This window comes from Lepisma saccharinum, chromosome 4 (genome assembly GCF_977018435.1).
Source record: "Lepisma saccharinum chromosome 4, izLepSacc3.1, whole genome shotgun sequence".
NCBI classification, from domain to species: Eukaryota; Metazoa; Arthropoda; class Insecta; order Zygentoma; family Lepismatidae; genus Lepisma; species Lepisma saccharinum.
In genome coordinates, this window is record NC_139232.1 from 16,626,472 (window position 1) to 16,647,336 (window position 20,865).

The 20,865-nt window shown below is 39.7% G+C and overlaps 1 protein-coding gene across 7 annotated transcripts in view; it reads right to left on the reverse strand.

Moving 5' to 3' along the window:
- Positions 1 to 20,865, reverse strand: part of Ptpmeg (protein tyrosine phosphatase Meg) — a 365,178-nt gene that overhangs the window by 153,567 nt on the left and 190,746 nt on the right. For all 7 annotated transcript variants that reach the window (XM_083120336.1, XM_083120341.1, XM_083120339.1 and 4 more), the window contains one exon: positions 20,408 to 20,500. The gene's annotated coding sequence lies outside the window, so the exon portion shown is untranslated. The remainder of the gene's footprint in view (positions 1 to 20,407; positions 20,501 to 20,865) is intronic.

Consider the following 20,865-nt stretch of genomic DNA (forward strand, 5'->3'; position numbering starts at 1 on the left):
GTGACAAAACATGGTAGGAAAATGAACCTCACACCTTTGAGAAACATGAAAAATGAACATTACAAGATGTTATTTCACACTTTGTGTTTTCGTCAAAAACGGAATATGCATGCCTCTACTAATTGAGTGTACTCCGCACTTGGTGTGATTTGAAAGCAAATGTTGTAACAAGACACCAAAAATGGTGCTAAACAACGTCAATTTCGCAGTAACACCATCAGGAGTGTCCTGTTACTGCCACTTATGGTGGCAACTCCGTTACATATTTTTTAGTCGACGCTAATTAAAGACAAATCAAATCTTCTCTCTCGGTGCTTTTATGGCTGTGTCAGTGGCGCAAATACAGGGGACGGAAATCAATTCTAGGGGAGGGGGCAAACATTGACAGCCAAGGGGCACAGGGGGCAATTATCTCCCTAGATTTCAAATTTTAAGCAAATAAAAATACATTTCGTAAAATTTTCTTCCTCGGTTCGCTCGCAATGACTGCTTTTCTTAGCCTTATCAAGTTCAGAGCCGTAGCTGGGGGCGGCGGAAGTCGGCCCTGGGCGCCGAACGATCATAATGAAAAAAATTGTAAAAGAGAGAATGTCATGGCGCCCCGTGAAATTATTTGCGCCCTATTAAATCAATATTGTTTACAGTTTGCAAAAAAGTTGCATCTAAAAATTTTATTGCTCGCTTCGCTCGCGATGTCTCGTTGCCTTCCCTAATGCATTGGAAATTACCAGACACAAAAGTAAGACTTCTCATTGATTTTGTCTTAAATGCATGAACAATTGTTTTGAGGAAAAGAAGCATGCACATTTGAGAGGCAATTTATATCATTTTTGCTGTGGATTTATTATGAAGATGGATGAATTAATTATGGAATGAATTTAAATACAGTAATATCTGTTGTATATATATGTATTGAATAAACCTTGAATACGTACACAATTTAGTGCTAGCATGTTGCATACGTATTTTCTTTTTTTACGTAGCTCCATGTTGCGTATGTGTAAAACATATAGCTATTGTACATGTAAGTTATAAATGTTATGTGCAAATAAAGAATTGTATTCGGAATGCATTTATCAAGCATTTTCTGTCTTTCAAAAATACAGTGTGCTTGTTTTTCATTATTAATGTGAAATTGAACGTTTTGAGAAAAATATTTCAAATAGTTTGTTCCAATACAAGTGCTTTAGCACCGACTTCTGCCCCTTTAGCGTAATTTATAATAATAATAAAATTAATAATAATAATAATAATAATATCTTCGATACTACTGCTGCTGCTGCTGCTACTACTACTACTATTAATAATAATAATAATAATAATAATTACCATAATAATAACCTTTATTATTATTATTATTATTGGTACGTTTATCCTGATCCTGATCCCCCCAGACAAAAATTCGTAGTTGCGCCTCTGCTCTGTCTATCGGTTGTTCCCTTAACTACATGTTTAACGTTTTAAGGTTTAAACAGTTCAATTAAAAACAATTATAAGCTCCAAACATGGGACCTCATTATTTCCAGAGGCAAGAAACATTAAATGCTTTCATACATAAAAAAATACTCATTACTTTTCTCCTCAGATCTCAGGACGTTTAAAAATGTAACATTAACTTGTAAATTTTAATAAACCTGAAAATTTGGGGGATGCCCCCTTGTTCCCGCCTTCAGACCTTTTTTTTTTTCAATAACGAAAATTTTTTTTTTTCTGAAATGTAGCTATAAGAGGTTGCCCTGGTTACAAAAACAATAACATTTATTTTTTCTGAAAACATATTCGTACATTTTTGGCATGTACATGATCTAATCTAAATCCATGTTAAAGTGAAACTAAATGTAGGATATTTACTTTCAATGTCGTCAATTATTCCCGCCGTCATTGCTATTTACTCTCTATTTTCTGTCCGTGATACCAGGTGGCAGTAGCTTAGCGATTTCTCAGCAGACGAAATGTACAAAATCATGCGTAAAAAAATCAAATGCTGAAACATTCGCTATCACGCAATAAAAACATAATAAAAGTGATGTATATGATCATGTGCAAAGGGTCTGAAGGGGTTAACGCCTAAGAATAGCGGTATCAGAATCGAGTAATACGATAATCGGTGATAGAGAAATCTATCGTTCCATCTGTTTCCAAGAACAGGATTTGTAGGGGGGAGGGGAGATTACCCTTTTTTTGAATAGGGGGGCACAATAGGAAATGAATGCTTTCTATGCACGTTATCTTGCCCACCCGGATGTCGAGGTTCGAGTCGCGGCCTCTTGTAAATTGCGTCCTTCCAGGAAGAAAGGGGAAAACCACGTTAGACGGAAGACGGCGTTCCCTTTGCCACGTGGGCTACGTTTCACAACCGCTTCGCATTAATCCTGCATCGCACCGCTTCTGCGAAGAGGCGAAATTTCGATATTAGTCAAACCTTATCTGGGTAACAATACAGTACTGCGAACGAAAGGAATTTTCGCGTGCTTTCACCGTTTGTGCTGCATTTCGGCCTATCCTTGTTGTTGTAGGAGGAGGGTCTGTTGGCTGTGCGGCTGATTTATGCACGCTTTTATCTGCGCCAGCAAGCACGCGAATATTTCAAGATTGTTCTGTAAGATATGAACACCATTACGGACCAATGAATTTACGTCTTGTAACAGCGTGCCTACTATAAAAACCAGATAAAATTCAATTAAAATTCCAGGTTTTCAAGGCGACATTTTTAAAACTTCCAGGTTAAATTCATATTTTTTTTGTAAAGGAATTAACTGGTATCAACAGTTTACAATGATTGATTGATTTGGTTTATTTTACTCCGCTTTTCCAACACTTTTAGCTAATCGCGACGACGAGGATGAATTAAAAGATGGAGAGAGAGTGTCAAACAACTCCCGTGCCCAGGCCGGAATTCGAACCCACGACCCCTGACCTTGTAGCGCGCTGTGCTAACCACTCCGCCACGGAGGTGGGCTTAAGGACATGAAGAACTGCATCAATGAATTTCATGTAAATTCAATTAATCGTTCCGGCCTCCCCGATGGCGCAGTGTAGCGTCGTCGTCTTGTAATCAAGGGGTCCAGGGTTCGATACCCGGTGGAGGCACATAGTGGTTCGGATCCCACTTTAAACTGTAGGTCCAGTCCCGATTAGCCTTCCAGTGCTCAATCAATGAATCGTTATTTGATGATTTCGTCACAGTAACGAATTTAAGACCGGGCAAACTTTATGGTTGGCCAAAATAATTATGTAAAGTAAAACACATTCAAGAAATACTGAATTTCCACAAGGTCTGCTAGTAGATAACAAACAACGCTGAGGAGTATGTCACGAAGCCCAGTCGAATATTGTTCAGAAAACAGTTCATAGCTTATTAGACCCGAAAACCTAGGTATCATATTGATTGGTATATTTACTGACGTAGTCAAATTGCTGGTCTGCAAGCGAAGTTGACAAAATAAGAATTGATAGCGGTAAAGTTATTAGTTTTTTCACGAACACCTTATGAATGTTCTTTTAAGGGTTCGGCATATCTTTAGCGAATGTACCAATTTTATTGTCCTCAGGCAGAGTTTTAAACATTCCAACGATTTGTCATTCATGTTGGGAGATTATGACAGCGTTTTAGCAAACGTTTTTAGGTTTTTTGAGAAGTGCGAGCCTTTCACACTGTTTCTGAGAAAGTTTTTCGACTATCCCTGCCTTCTCTAACCTTTTTCAAAGGGCTCTTTACACCCCTTTATTGAGGTAAACGTTTTAGATAAGGGCATTTTCTCTTGTATACTTAGAAGGGTAGGTAAGCCAAGGCCCTTTATGGGCTGTTACGCACAGGGTTATACTTAGAAGGGTGCAAAATGGTCATATGTAACGAAGCACTCCAAAATTGTAACTCAATCAATAAATCAAGAACACCATCTGCTTCCTAAGTATAGTAACACTCATACACCTGGGGTAAATCGATTAGTATTCACCCTTTGTCCCGATTAACTTTATTTTATTCTTTTACTATCTGGAAGAGTACGACTCAAATATTTTGGTTCGTTGTAATATAATGCTCTCAATCTATCTATCTATATACGTCGGTATATAAAAATGTATGTATGTGTGTAGTATGTTTGTTCCGGCATAACTCTCGAATGCCTAGAGCAATTTCAACCAAACTTGTCACACATATGACTTACAATCTGGAAAGAAATACCCCTGGCACCCCTAGGGGTGGGGATAGGAAGGGGGTGACATGTAAAAATAATCGGGGTCGCTAAGATGAATAGTGACACTCCCAATGCCGTTCAATTTATTTATTATTGCTCTTGGAGGTGAAACTACAAATGTTGTTTATAATCAAGTTTTGAGTTAAATTAATATTATAGTGAATTTGTAAAAGATTTTACTTCATATTTTGTATACTGTACTTATACTTTTAAATACCTGTAAATAAAATTAGTTACATTTTACACTATAGTTAGAATTCATTATTTTCCTGTCTAATAGAAGATTGGGATAAATAAATACCCGGGCAACGCCGGGTAATCAGCTAGTATTCTTAATAATATTTATTGATTCATTTTGGGAGGGGCACACTAAATCCGCGCCAATGACTAAATTCCATATTTAATGTTCAGATTTTCCCCACAATTTGTAAGACTATATCTACTGATCATGTGCATATTTTGAGAAGTAATTGTCTAGAAACACGTTTTGTCGAATTCGGTGTCATTCTACTTTCTTTAGTATCGATTTATACTAATTTGTATAAAACAATTCACAATTTATTTTGAATTTTTGTAACCGTTCTTATCGTGAACATTAAATTAGGAATGGTTCTATATGGAGTATTTGCCGATAAACAACCGGAATAAAATTTATCGATGCCGATATTCTATAGATTTTATGATCCAATGCTTGAAATTCATGATCTTTCTCTAAGCCAAGTTTCAGACCTAACATTTCATTTTAGAATCATTAATGGACAACTTTTCACTGCCGAACTCTTGCACCTTCTTCATATCCGGAGCTCATGTACCAACAGTAAATGTAACAACATATTTTACACTAAATCTTCAAGGTTATCCCTAGAACAAAGATCACTTCTTTACAGACTACAACCCCTCTAGAATTCATTAAATGATCCTCCAGGCTTCCATCTATCCAAGCAGACATTCATAACGGCTTGCATCAAACAGCTGAAGGGTATTTAATACTTCTTATGCCATGGCTAATATTATTTATATATCTATATGTATACATACATACATATTACTCACACACACACACATATATGTGTGTGTGTTTGTGTGTGTGTATGTATGTATGTATGTATGTATGTATGTATGTATGTATGTATGTATGTATATGTATATGTATATGAGGGTGCGTGTGGGTGTGCATCTTATTTGTTAGCTTTCATTTTTCTATCTTGATATCCTGATGTAAAATGGATTTTCTCTGTATTCAAGATTTTTCAAATAAATAAGTAAGTTGTCCTACGAGCCTAAATGGTTCACATATCCTTAATTAACATTAATTAATTAATTAACGTTTATAATCAGGTGGCTGCAACAGTTTTTGCTTCAGAAAATGAAACTGTGTATTTATTCATTAAAATTTCCTAATATCAAGTGTAAGTAAATATTAGTATAATTTACCAGAGTTTTGCCTTAAAATATATAAAAAAACTACACCAGAATACAAAAATATATCCTATGTAACCACAAAATACCGTAATTTATATATATATATACAACCTTGGTGACAATGAAGTTCGACCAGAAAGGAATACGTGATTAAATGCACAGAGGCATAGGCGGTGGAATGGGTGACCCGCAGAAGTGACGCATGTGTGTAAGAGGAGGCGTGTGAGCAGGCAAGAATCGTGATCCCAGCATGTTGCACCCAAGGTCACGTAAAGAACGAAAACGGGGAACAATACGCGTGACATTGAACTTCGACCAGGCACCAGACCCATACGGTAAATTCCAGATAGTGGCGCATTCGACGGAAGCATGACGTCACGGACACGATAAGGGAGTCCGCCGTATATAAGCGCGTGCTGTGCACCGAGGAACCGCAGTGACAACACCGTGAGGAGAAGAGTGGTGGAGTTGCAACGGGATGGACTCAGTGAACGGGAAATAGGACGCCAACTGAACTTACCCAAGTCAACCGTCCACTGCATCATCAAACACCACCAAAATACGGGTACTACAGAGCCAGGTAAGGCCCCCGGTCGAAAACGCCTGCTGAGCGTGCGTGACCTACGGATATTTAGGTGCTATATCCAGACCAACAATCATGTTTCTGGGGCCGAATTACGACTGTGGACTCGCGAACGCTTTCACATTGAAGTGTCAACCAGAAACATTCGCCGTTACCTACAGCGATGCGGTTACCGAGTGTACAAGGAGAAACGTAAACCCTTCCTTTCCATGTTGAACAAAGGCAATCGACTACGGTGCGCACGAATGTACCGGGGATGGACATTTCGGCAGTGGAACAGGGTTTTGTGGACGGACGAATCCATTTTCAATGTTGTGTACGGGAAAATACGGAAAACAGTCATTTGTCGGAAGGAGGAACAGAATGAAGCAAAATGTTATGCACGTCGGGTACAGAAACCTGCGTCAGTAATGGTATGGGGATGCATGACGGCATCTGGGGTTGGCCCACTACACGTCTGTGAGGGCATTGTGAATGCACACGCCTATACACGCATACTGGAGCGGCATCTTCCCACAGTGCGAAGGCACCTGTTCCACAGGCGGCGTCTCATCTTTCAACACGACAATGCCAGGCCTCATACAGCGCAGCTGACAAGAGAATGGTTGACTCGCCATCACGTGCGAACTCTGCCATGGCCACCATCGAGTCCCGACCTCTCGCCCATTGAGAATGTGTGGAGTGTTCTTATGCGACGTGTGCAACAGAGGGGACCCACGACAGTGGCTGCTCTTATCGCCTGCCTGCAGGAGGAATGGCACCGCATCGATGTGGAATACCTTGAACGACTCGTCCGCAGCATGCCCCGACGCATTGCCACAGTTATTCGCCGACGGGGCGGCGTCACACCATGGTAAACAGGATCCCCTCTAACAGTGGTCGAACTTCAATGTCACGTGTAGATGGACGAAAATGTTTTATTTTGTGTGGACACCATACATTGCTGCGTTGCAGCGGAAATTTATGTTTTCCTTTGTTCCACGTAGCCTGCTGAATAAAATATGTTCAGCAAATGCATGTGTTCTCCTTCTTTCACAACGCACTCCTAAATTTGTGACTGGTCGAACTTCATTGTCACTAAGGTTGTAAAAAAGATACTGGGATGTGATCCAAAGTATTACAAACAACTATCCGACTTGTCGTCGTCACCTATGAGTTACAATTAGTGTCAATCAATTTGCATTAAAATTTCCTAATATCAAGTGTAAGTAAATATTAGTATAATTTACCAGAGTTTTGCCTTAAAATATATAAAAAAAACTACACCAGAATACAAAAATATATCCTATGTAACCACAAAATACCGTAATTTATATATATATATATATATATATATATATATATATATAATATTGGAACAAAAGCAATGGAAACTTCGAATATTGCATAACTTCCAAGCTAATTAGATTTCGTGCGAGTCGTATGGACCCCCGCAAACGATGAAAAAGTATCGGCTGGTATCGTTAAATGAAACTACTTTTCAATACCGATAGCACTGGTATCGGCCGATACCGATACATCGGCATCGATATCGAAGTCCTAGTTAAAACATGTCAGAGGAATGTTTTTCAGTGGTTTGTTTGTTTGAGTTTTAAGTCTACTTTATGCACAGATAGGGTAATCGGGACTAGACCTGCTGTTTAAAGTGGTAACCGAACCACTGTGCAATGTGCCTCCACCGGGTATCGAATCCGGGAACCCTTGATTACCACGTTACCAATATGCCTTCGGGGAGTCCTGTTCTTCAATGGGTTTGCACGAGATTCTCTTTCACATTCACTGCTACGTTTTAGAATACATCCTGACCATCAGGTTATAACGGGTCATCATTTGCAAAATTTAGGGATCCCGGGTTCAAATCCCGGCCTGGGCATGGATGTTTTTGAGTGTCCATTCATCAATTTCATCATGTCATCCCTCATCCCCATCTTCACAAATTAGCCAAAAGTGGCATAAGTAAAATAAGTAGCGAAGTAAAATAAAGAAAATCAATCAATCAAACAGCAAAATTATTATTCTTTTTTTTTAAAAAAGGTTGTGTAGAAGTTGTCCTTTATTAATGATATCACAAATCTACAACTGCAAAAGTTCTGTAATACTTGTCTCATAGCACTCCTAACTGACAGAATAGCCAATAGTGCGTGTCTAATTGCTATGAGGAGTCACTTGTGCATCTCTAGAACGGTGACGTAACAAGGGCATTGTTCCTTGAACCCTAAGTGTGTTGAGGTTAAAAGAAAAAAAAATACTTGTACTGGAACGTTCAGTCGAACGAACAGGTTTGGGGACCTCCAGGTGCAACAAGCAAGAAGAGAAAAAAAAACAGTGGGGAAAGAAACGAACCACAGCTGCAGCACTACAGTAGCTCTTGTGTTAACACACTTCGACACTTTAAAGAATCACGTGGTTTCCAATCCGAAGACCGATGGCAAAACCGCGAAAACCTCAGGACCCTGAAGGACTGTGATGTGAAAAAAAGTGGGTCCGCACGCTCAATTCCTGTAGGCAAGATTAGGCCCAATTAGCCCCACCGAGCCATTTTCCCCTTCCTTCCCTTTTTTTCGTTGCCAGCGGCTTGGTTACAAAGTCTTTGTTTTAAATAGATTTTTCGCTTCCCCCTGGTGCCTCTTGTTGGAAACACAGAGCTCGTTAATGTCCCGTTAGGATTATTTTGCGTCTCCCCCCCCCCCCCATTCTTTCTTGCCCTCCACAAAAACAGAGGCTCGTTTGAGCTCGAGACGAAATTATTTATCGTGGCGGGAGTTGGAAATTTTAGTTTTTGTTAAAAAAAATCTTCCCTTGACACTGAAACGATGTAAAAAAATAAAAAAAGAGGAAAGTGTCGTTGGTTGCCATGGTGACAGTTTGTGCAGCGGCCGTGATGTAGAGATCAATGTCAGCTGGACCTAAGGGACGGGACAAAGCGCTTTTTCGATTTCTCGCGAGAGCGGAAGCGGGATGATTTCCTGGGAGTTCTGTGTTGGGGGGAGGGTTGAAAAGGGGGAATTTACCCCGAAATGAAAATCGGAAGCTCTGAAGTATGATTGGGGTGTTTTTGTGTGGAGTAACAGTTCGTGCTCAGTCAAACTAAATAGGTTTCTGATACGGTGCTCGAGCCAACGTTGTAGCCTTGATATCAAAAGGCCCCAGGTTTGTTTCTCGCATTGCACATTGGTTCGGATCCCGTTACTTGACCATAATACGGACTTAACACAAACATTAACAAACTTTAGAATTATTGTGTTCATGTATGATTGGAGGAATTAACAACCTTTATTTACAGGATCAACCTAATAATAGTGTATTGTGTGTACAGTCGTGGAAATAAATACTTCCCCCATAAGACTACTGGTACATGACTGTACATCCCCGCAGTTGTATGCACCATTTCTTTGCAAAGATCGGGATTGACCCTATTTTTTTTGTATTGCCTTTTAATAACAGCTGGCCAGCAATTAGTATTAGTGTTTTGCTATGTGTTTGCAAACATGAATATAGTTCTGTTAGGAGGTTTCTGTTGGTTCCAGAATACCATTTTCAGGGTAGGTTCGCATAGATAGTTAGCTAATTCTGCGACAATGGAAGTGTAAATGTTGGAAGCTATAGGTGTGCATTTGTTGAATTAGAGATTTGATTGATTTAGAGTACTTACATGTGGAACTTTTGTAAATATAGAAGGATATAATAAACCACAACTCCACAGATAATGTGTCAATTAAAGAAAAACTCCCTACACTTTCATATTTTATATTTTTTGTATTTCCGTATGAATCCTAATTAATCTGCTCTCAAGGCATCGTGGAAGAGGTGTGAACGGAGAGAGATTTAAGGTAAAAGGGCAGTAAAAAGCAGGTAAAAAAAGGCGGAAGGAGGGGTGAGCTACCTTTTTCTATGTAAACGTGATTTATAAGGAAAACCGGGCCAAGAGACGGGTGTCATGCCTCATGCAATCTCCTCTAAGCACGCCAGTCAAATCGTCATATCTTTCCCTGGGCAGTTCGCAAACTACGTAACATTCACACATTCAGCCCCCGGTGCCACTCGCTGAAACGTTCCGTTCGGCGATAAGAAGAAAGTTCAACTTCTGGAGGCAATTTTATTCAGGGCATCTGAAAGGTATTTGGGAGCGGAGGTTTTACGCGCTCAAATCCGATAGAAAATTCTTATTTGTATGCACAATAGGCTGGCGAGGGCATCGCGCGGATTCACTCTAACGGATTTCACCTCTCAGCCAAACTTTATTACACGTAAAGCAACGAAAAAGCCTCGAGGAAAAAAAAAGCCGGAAACGGTGGGGAGTTTTCCACGATGTAACTCGGAGACATTTTGTTCGCTCTCTCTCTCTCTCTTTCTGAACATAAAATGTCTTCGTGTGGTGCAGAATCCCGATCGGAACAAGGAAACTGGCGATCGGAACAAGGAAACTGGAAGTTGGTTTGTCGGAGTGAGGTCTGAGATTCGAAGAGTAATATTTTTATCGTCTTTCTCTTTTGGGGGTTGCCAATCGTCCTGTTTCTCTTCCTGTCAGGCATGTTGCGGGGTGTTAGGGGGTAACCCTTTCCAAAGATACCTAAATGTCATACTTGCTTTCACGCAGTACACCCTGGATTGCATTTTGCAGACTAGCGAGGCTCTGGCGTGGAGCTTCATCCATCTCATCTTATCGCAAGTCATCCTCATCTTCGCGATTAGCGAAAATGTGTAGATAAAGCGACGTAAAATAAATAAAATAAAGAGATACGTTGAAGTCGTTCCCAGGACCTTGTAGTTAAATGGTCATACGAGTAGAGTATACTAAGTGTGAGGGAAAATCAGGAGCTATCGAATAGGGATGGTAGTGAGACCAAGACGCGGATTTGTAGAAATCGAGAAAAGACCGAGACAGACTTTAAAACATCTTGACGAGACTCGAGAAAAGACCGAGACAGAATCTAAAACATCTTGACGAGACTCGAGAAGATACCGAGACAGGCTGTAAAACATCTTGACGAGACTCGAGAAAAGACCGAGACAGACTCTAAACATCTTGACGAGACTCGAGAAAAGACCGAGACAGACTGTAAAACATCTTGACGAGACTCGAGAAAACACCGAGACAGACTCTAAAACACCTTGACGAGACTCGAGAAAATACCGAGACAGACTGTAAAACATCTTGACGAGACTCGAGAAAAGACCGAGACAGACTCTAAAACAACTTGACGAGACTCGAGAAAAGACCGAGACAAACTCTAAAACATCTTGACGAAACTGAGACTTACTGCCCAACAAAACTTTCGGTCTCGTTCGAGACTTTGTCAGATAAATACTACCGTTTGTCCCACAAAATAAATCTGCATTGTTCAATGAAAACTAGAGGAATGGTGAAAATGCCGCATTTTATTTAAAAAATATGCACTCTAAACGGAAAATATTTAATATGCATCAAATTATGTCACAAGAAATTCATGTGTATACCGTTATTAGCATCGTAATTTACCGAGATTTGTTTTTGGCTTGGATAAACGTTAAAAATAAGGTTGAGCTGATACTAGTTTGAAAAGATACTCTTACCGATTTCCAACGATAACGATGCTTGAAAATTGTAACAATTAAACGTTCTTCAAAATATTAATGAATATTAGTGGTTGAGTATATCAATCCAAATAAATATAAACACCAATTTAGAAGAGATCTGCTTTAAAATGCTCAAAAAATTACATCACAATATAAAAAAACCTGTTATGTAATCACAAAATACAGTTCGTTCAAATAATGTTGAACCATCAAAACACCGGATGCAAAATCTGAGAATTTCTGCAGTGTTTTTCTCTCATTTTGATAACGTTTCGTGTATTTATCTTTTATATTTCAGCAACAAACAAGTGCAACAATAGCAGAAAAGGTGACATTGTTGATGAACATTGGTATCAGCTAAGCTCTAGTTAAAATATTAATTACATAAACATCCGGGCTCTATTCGTGACAAAAGTCAGTTTCCCTTATGTGAAAATTCGTACGTGAACTTGATTTCACTACTAAAACCAACAAGGGAGCACCTATTCATTATTCTAATCCGTTATTGCCCATTTCCATTAGGTACGAGTGGGGTTACTGTTTCTGAGTCGGGTAGTCAGTCAATCGTGCACCTTTTTAAAAACCTTCTGAAGCTCAAATAGCTTAATGAACTCGCTCATTGACTACCTTTCTTCAGCTGTAACCAATGGTTCGGCGAAATGAAGCAGTTGCAGTTTTTCTGGTCCAATCAAGGAAACTGTTACATCACCCAGGGACCTGCGTGAGCTCATCAAACAGAAAAAAACGTCGCAGCTCCTATAATTTGCAGGCGGAGTTAATCTCATCTTTATGACCCATTCCAAGGGGGAACAAGGCTGTAAAACGGGGAGCTATTTTGAAACTCAATTACGAAGAAAAACCTGCGAGCAACTGCTCCTTTATTTGCACCAGATTCTTTGCTGAAAGCGGCGATTGCCACTAATGTGCAGAATTAGCAGCAATATAGAATTCCATTTGCATGCGCATAGGGTCTGGGTTTCCCCGAAGGGTTAGCATTGCGTGGTGTAGAACCTTTCGCCAAGAGAAGAAAAGATTTCATTTGATTTGAGTTTATGCAGTTAGGCTACACCAACCACTGTGTGCCTCCACTGGGTATCGAACCCGGGACACCTGGATTACAAGGTGACGAGCAGAAAATAATAATAATGAATAATTTGATTTAATTTATTTCGCGTTTTTTCCCACTTCTAGCTGATCGCGAAGATGAGGATGAATGGTGATAAAATGAAGTGTGTGAAGGGACAAACACACATGGACGACACAACACAATTTTATAACGAGGTTTATACTGGCTGCATGTCCAGGCCCCAGAGCCTCGTTAGTCTGCAACTAAGCAATCCAGAGTGGAAGTGGAAGTGAAGGAGAGCAGAGAGGTATTTCAAAGACAACTAATATAATTAATTGGGCAAGGTCTTATACAAAAGAAAACTCCAAAGGTGCAGGACATCAACGGACACAGTTAACCGTGTATTCTTGCTTTCTTTGAAATGATTTCTGCAACTTTTTGCTAATCATGAAGATGATGAGATTGAGTAATGGCACAGATAAAGATATAGGCTATAAGTAGATCTTCATCTAAGTCAGGAAAACCGGTGCACTGACCTCTGGCTGAGAATCCCCATTCAAGTTTTGTAATAATCCGCAAAGAGGCGCTGAGAGGCACTACTCGCAATCTTGCTTCCACTTATTCCAACAAACAGAACAAGAGATGGCACTGCTAAATTTCAACAGCTGTCAAGCCTGACTTCACAGGCAAACCTTGGACCGGAAGCGATGGATTCCGAGAAAACCTTTCACCTGCAAAGCCTTAGTTCTGCCTCAGTGACCTGGTAATGGTATGATGAAATTGATGAAAGCACACTAAAGAAGAACGCCCATGCACAGGTCGGGATTCGAACCCAGGACCGTTGTCGTCTTAGAGCGCTAACTCCTGAACAGCAGTTTTCCCTGCCCCAACATCATATTAACTTAAGTCAATTTTTGTACTTTTTCATTCTGGACTTCACAACAGACAAACATTTGCCTCCTGTATGGCGTGTTAACAAATAATTTGCCTGTCACTTCTCTACAAGATAACAAATACTTAGGTTGAGATATAACTTGCCTACACGTGTGTGAAAATTATTCCACGTGCAAAACTCAGCTCCCCTACAAAAAGAAAAAGAATCCATAAACCAACACGTGAAATGCCGGGTAGGAAAGATTACAGTCAGAGAGAGATTTAACAGAAAAATCTTCCACCAGAGACAAAGCGAAAGCGCGCCGCGTGAATTGTTCCGTTTGGAGATCACAAAAAGAGATGTGTTGCCACGGGAACAATAAAAGGAATTATTTAGGTTCGTTGGTGGCGTTGTAGATCTCCCAACTTCCTCTTTTACGGAAATCTCCCGCGCTGCTTTCACGAGCCAAGTGCCAACTTACAATACAATCCCTGTCACTTCTCTCTCTCTTTTCAGCTAATTGTAACATTATTTTTATATTCCCTGGAAGACAATGGCAAATTGCTGTTTCCTTTACTATCTGCGACTGCCATTTCTATCGCTGTAAACGTGATGAACGGTATGCATTTTTTCCCCGAATCCGTTATACGTTTCTCTTCGTTAGCATGCCTCCTAATATGATATAGCACTAGCAAAGGTAAAGTTATCCCCTGTGCATTGCACGGTGCCATCAATGTACGTACAGAACTCAAATGCATCAAATCAAGATTGATGCATTCTTCGACACAGTTAAACGTTTAACTTTGGTCTCTTTGAAATGATCGTGCCTGCCACAATCGTGCATCGTACGGAAGTGAAACTGATAGTACCCATTGATTCATTACTCTGTGTATTCTGATGCACTAATAGTGCATTATTTGCACTAATAGTGCATTATTAACGGTATATGCACTTTAATGTTTTACTGGAGTCTACATATTTGTGTCAACTGACACATTTTGGATTCTATGTGTACACAGGAGGGAGGGTCCTATGGACCCTGGTCATAGCGGTGATGATGTGATCAGCACCATGCTCCGGCCGAATTTACCCCCAGGATTGTCTTCTGGTACAGACTGATTAGAGGCTGGGTCGGATGGTATTGTTTCATCATGCATCCTTCGTTTGTATTCTTATTTTACGTGGCCCCTTTCTCTGGAGGGTAATCGCGGTGATGAAGATGAGTGATGATTCGAATAAATCTCTCCGTTCAGTCACTCTTCCTGTTTGCGAACCTCCGTGGGGGAGTGGTTATCAATGCGCGCTACAAGGCAAGGGGTACCAGGTTTGATAGATTGACTGATTGATTACTTCGTTTTTTGTGCAACTTTTGGCTAATTTGCGAAGATTGGGATGTGTAATGATATGATGAAGTTGATGAATGGACACTCACAAACAGCCATGCCCAGGATTCGAACCCGGACGTCGTAGCACGATGTGATAACCACTCCGCCACGTGGGCCGGCGTGTGAAGTTTGAATCCCGGCTTGGGCACGGATGTTCTTTGTATCATCAATTGCATCATATCATCAATCATCCTGATCTTCACGATTAGTAAAAAGTGGCAGAAAAAGAGAAGCAAATTAAACCAAATCAATCAAGCACTAAACTTTTCCTGCTTGGAACGAACCTACAAGTTCCTATCGATTTTTCTCCGAATAGATTTATACGTCAACATAGAGCTACGTAGTTACCTATTGCTGACAATTGTTAGATACACAGTTGGAACACACAATTTTTGTATCGCCATTTAGGCGTACTTCCGATTAGCCCAAATACCAAACTTCGGGTCACGTTGGAAAAAATTAAGCTAAAGCTGGATCTTGGCAAATGTCAGACCAGGATAAGAGGTGCATTTTCACCAAAGTTCACTCTTCTCCTAGGGAATGCGCCTATCATGATCCAATACTGCCAAAAATTCAACTTCAACTATTTCTTTCTGAAGTGAATTCTTTATGGTCAGAGATTAGCTTACCTCCTTACAAAGCGAATTCCAACAAAGTTCACAAAATTTCCAATATTACATTCACATTTTCTAGTCCAATTAATACTAGAAATTAACAAATAATAATAACTTGCTTGTTTCAATACAGATTTATTATACATTTACTCAGCAACAATATTAAATAATACCACTTCTTGATGTTTATCATTATACCTGCAATGAGCAAATATTCCATTGCTGAATCGTGTAGCTTGTATTTCAGCAAAGGAATATTTACAGCATGTAACACGTACTAAATGAAGTCACTATAAGTTCACAGAGAGTTTCAGATACAATACAATGGCCGTTACCATGCAACAAGATATGGAGAAGCAAAAAATGGAGCATTGTTGTTGTTTCAATAAAAACTCAGCTAAACTCAGGGGCAAAGTCTGCGAGTAGAGTCTTATCGCCGTTTCCTGACTTTCGAGAGGAGAGCCCGCCACTATCGCTTTCAAATACAACAGTCCTAGCGAGAGCGTTAATCATTAGGCTAAGGGGCAGCTCGGATGCACAAATAGTGCCAAAATTTGAAATTGGCTCACCTATGTGAAATGTACTATGTACTAAATTCCTATATTCATATATATATAGATTGGGAGACTGTAATTTGAACAACACACCAAGAACTCGTACGTTAAGTGACTTTCTGATCTCCATCTCAATCTTTTCTTTTTCTATCTTCCTCTTATTCCACTCTCTCCCTCTTTTTTACTCTCTCTCTCTCTCTCTCGCATCTCTTTCTTACTTCCGTTATCTCTCTTTTCCTATCATTCTAATTCCCTCGCTATATCTCCCGTTCATTCTCACCCTCATTCTCTCACTGCCGTTTACTTTCCTACACTTATTCTCTCTCTTCCATGCTAATTGTCTCACTCCCTTTCTTACTCTAATTCTCTCTCTCTCTCTCTCTCTCTCTCTCTCTTTCTTACTCATTGTCTCTCCCTCCCCCTCTCTCTTACTGATTCTTTTTCATTTTTTTCATTCTAATTCTCTACTTCCCTTTCTTACCCTCATTCTCTCTCTCACTCCCTTTCCTACTCTCATCATCTCTCTTTTTCTAATTCTCTCTTACTTTCTTTCGCACCACTCTTTCTTATATCTTTCTAATTCTCTCTCTCCCTTTCTTTCTCCTCATTCACTCTCCTCTCTTCCTCCATTTTACTCACATTCTCTCTCTCTCTCCCTTTCTTTCGCACAAACATTCTCTCTCTCCCTCTTTCTAATTCTCTTTCATTTTCACCTCACTCTGTCTCTCCCTCTTTCTTACTCTCTTCTTCTTTCTAATTCTCTCTCTGTCTCCCTTTCCCTCGCATCACAATTCTCTTTCTTTCTCTCTTCCTTTCTTTCTAATGATCTCTCTACCTCCCTCTTTCTTACTCTTTCTTTCTCTGTATTTTTTCAATTATCTCTTTCTTTTTCACCGTCAATCTCTCTTTCTCGCCCTCATTCTCTTTCTTTCTCTTACTCTTTCTTTCCAATTCTCTTTATCCTTTATTTCTCACCATCATTATCCCTTCCTCTTTCTTACTCTCATTCTATCTCTTTTTCATTATAATGTTCTCTCTTTCTCTTTGTTACTCCTGTTATCTTATCTCTTTCTTTCTAATTCACTCTCTCCCTTTCTTTCTCACCCTCATTCACGCTCCCTCCCTTTCTTACGCCTTCTAATTATCTTACTCCCTTTCTTTCTCATCCACATTCTCTCTACCTCTCTCTCTCTTCCTTCATACTCTCATTCTCTCTTTTCATTTCCTTCTAATTGTATCACATCCTTTCTTTCACACCCTTATTCTCTCTTTCTCATACTCTCTGTTTCTCTCACTGCCTCTCTCATTCCTACCTTTCTTTTTACTACCATTCTATCTCTCATTCTTTGTCCTCGCTATTTATTACTATCATTCTCTCTCCCTCTTTCCTTTATTTTCTCTCTTCCTTATTTTCCTCTCACTATGTTCTTCCTTTTGCTCTTCAACTCTCCCCTTCCTCCTCCCTTCTCTCTGAGAGAGAACAGAGGCAAAGAAGAGGAGAAAAAGAAGTAAGAAGAAAGATAAGCTTTCTTGGAGAGCTTCAACGGTGTGGAATAATACGTGGGATGGTGGGAACCTTTACTACTCAACAAATCTATCTACTTACTAAATATCGTAATTGTAATTCCTCTGTCTCTACTTGCTGCCCAACCGCCAATGGTAACCAAAGTAAAGGAATAAGGATGAAATTCGCTGCGATTTAAGGCCTGTCTGTGCAGGGCGTGAGCTCTGACGACCCCCAAAGGGGCATTTGCACCTAGGGACAAATGTGATTTTTATCGAGCGTTGTGGGGGAAAGTAAAGTCCTTTGATAGCTCTGCCAAATAACAACAGTTCCAGAAACCCACGTGAGGTTCTTGTGATATAAACCGCATTTAGGTGTTTCATGCAACCTTTCTGGCTAAAATTGGTAAATTTGTTATTTGATTAAACTCTATACACTTTTGCTACCACGTTAAAGAAACTGGTGGTGTTCTTTTTCCTATTATATTTTGTCACCACTTAAGGGTCTGGGTTCGAATCCTGGTCATTGTGATTGCACCTTATGTCTCATATAATCACCATTCATCCTCATCGTTGCGACTAACCTAACAAGGAAGAAAGGCAACTCTAAATAACCCATAAAATACTAATTCTTGTTCTTGATAGCTTCAATCACTATTTCAGATTATCTCACAGACAGGTGGATGAATATCTGGAGACAAATCTCAGTCCAATATGCTCTGCGTTCCTAGCTGTACTAGTTCCCAAAGTATCGGTAGTTAACGCGTGCGACTGCAACGTAACAACTTTTTAAAAAAGTGTTATGCTCTCATAGGCTAATCGGGACTAAAGGTGGGATACGAAGCACTGTGCCTCAGTCAGTGATCGAAACCAGGACCGCTTGATTACCTCTATCTGGAATACTTTTCAGTTTTCTATATAAATAGTCTCAACTCATTTGGTTATTTTACTTCACTTTTCTGCCACTTTTTGGTTATTTTTCTTCACTTTTCTGCCACTTTTTGGTTATTTTAATTCCTTTTTCTGCCACTTTTTGTTTATTTTACTTCGTTTTTCTGCCACGTTTTTGTTATTTTACTTCGTTTTTCTGCCACTTTTTTGTTATTTTACTTCGTTTTCCTGCCACTTTTTTGTTATTTTACTTCACTTTTCTGCCACTTTTTGGTTATTTTAATTCGTTTTTCTGCCACTTTTTGGTTACTTCACTTCGTTTTTCTGCCACGTTTTTGTTATTTTACTTCGCTTTTCTGCCACTTTTTGGTTATTTTACTTCACTTTTCTGCCACTTTTTGGCTAATCGCGAAGATGAGGATCACTGATGATATGATGAAATTGATGACATTCGCAAAGAACACCCATGCCCAGTCCTGAATTCGAACCCGGGACACTTGGCGTCGTAGCGCACTGTGCTAACCGCTACGCCACGGAGATCGACCCTCTCGATTGATTATTTGAATTAAGTTATTACGTCGCTTTTACGCCGAATTTTGACTCCTCTCGGCGATGATGATGGATGGTGATATGGTGAGATGGATGTAGAGGTAATCACGATTGGACGACACGGCATAATTCATATGCATCGTTTCTCAACCCATAAGGCGCGACCCACTGCTGAGGTGGGTCGCGAAATCGGGCTCGAAAATTTATTTACTGTGTCATAGAAACCTATTACATTTAAATTACTGAGATATTGTTTTAACGATTTAAATTCAACCCGTGCTGTATGTAGTCTAAACTCTAAATTTCTGTTATTGCTTTCTACCTGCATCTCTCTGATGTTTAACTCAAGGGAATCGTATATGTCGTTTCCGTTTCGGTCGGAGCAATGAGTTCTTGTGTGCCACATGCATGTCGACTTAAGGTGTCGCTTGATATTTCCGACAGTCTGTGTGTGTGTATGCAGTTGCCATACATACAAATTACATATTTCCTCTTCAATAATGAAGTATATGTAATTTGTTTAAGCAAGCATAAAAGAGGGCTTCTTTGCCTCTATACAGGAAGCAAATTACGTGCGAACATCGTACCACGCAATGGATAGTTAGACTGGGCCCCTATTTTTCTAGACCATACAACTACGTACCTAGTAGTGAGAGCAATAGACCTTACTAAATAATTTGCTTCCTATATAGAGGCAAAATACGTGGGGATGTAATACAAGAGCATGGTTGGTTCAGAGCCAGAGAGCTGTGGCTACATTGCCTACCTTGAAAGATTGAAAGTGCAAACTATTGAGTCAATGTGGTACTGGTCAAAAGGAAAAATATCAAAGTGAAAGAGTTAATTTGTATATGTTATATTACTGCAGTGTATAGGATGAGTTATATAAACAGCAATCCATTTGTAATAAATACAAGTGTAACAAATAAAACATTCGGGTGCCTCATCCCTTACACCCCAAAAATACCCTACAAAATGGAGGCTAAAGAAGCACGTGCTTTGATTATAATCTTTGTTTCTGTTGAAGCTTTCTCTGATCGCATATCTTCTGGGAACCGCAGCGTCGGTTAAGTTGATGTTGGGAGAAAAATAATGGTGGTTCTCATAGGAAAATTCCACTAAAGGGAATATAATTCGAGCATCGCCGAGACCACCCTTCAACCTCGGATCATCAGAAACAAAACGTGACAGGGTGTATGTGGAAGGGCACTTACTTTTCTTAACGTCAAACAGGCACTCTGATAGCGGCGTCTGGTGGCGGGTCCGATGCTCCTCTCTCAACCATCCTCGCGACGGAAGGCTCCAACCTGGGGGTGGAAGAAACAAGGGTGTGAAACAATAGAAAACTAGAATAATTTGATTACATTTTGTGAAGTTATATTCAACATACCAAAGTGGGTTCCATAGTAAGATAAAAGGTAAAGTACTCCGTGCATATAGCACCGTGCCATGAAGGCACATTTAGGTTGATACGCACCCACTTATTGTACCATTTTAAGTGTTTAATATGTTAATTGTCTATGATGACGTAATTTGTTTTGTTCAATTGGGTAGTCTGTTATGGTTATGGACTAATCTTAAAACATTTGATTGTGGGTTGTTAGGAGAGAGATATTATGAATGTTGCTGAATAATGGAAGTGATTTTGGAAATGTGAATGTGTTAATTTGTG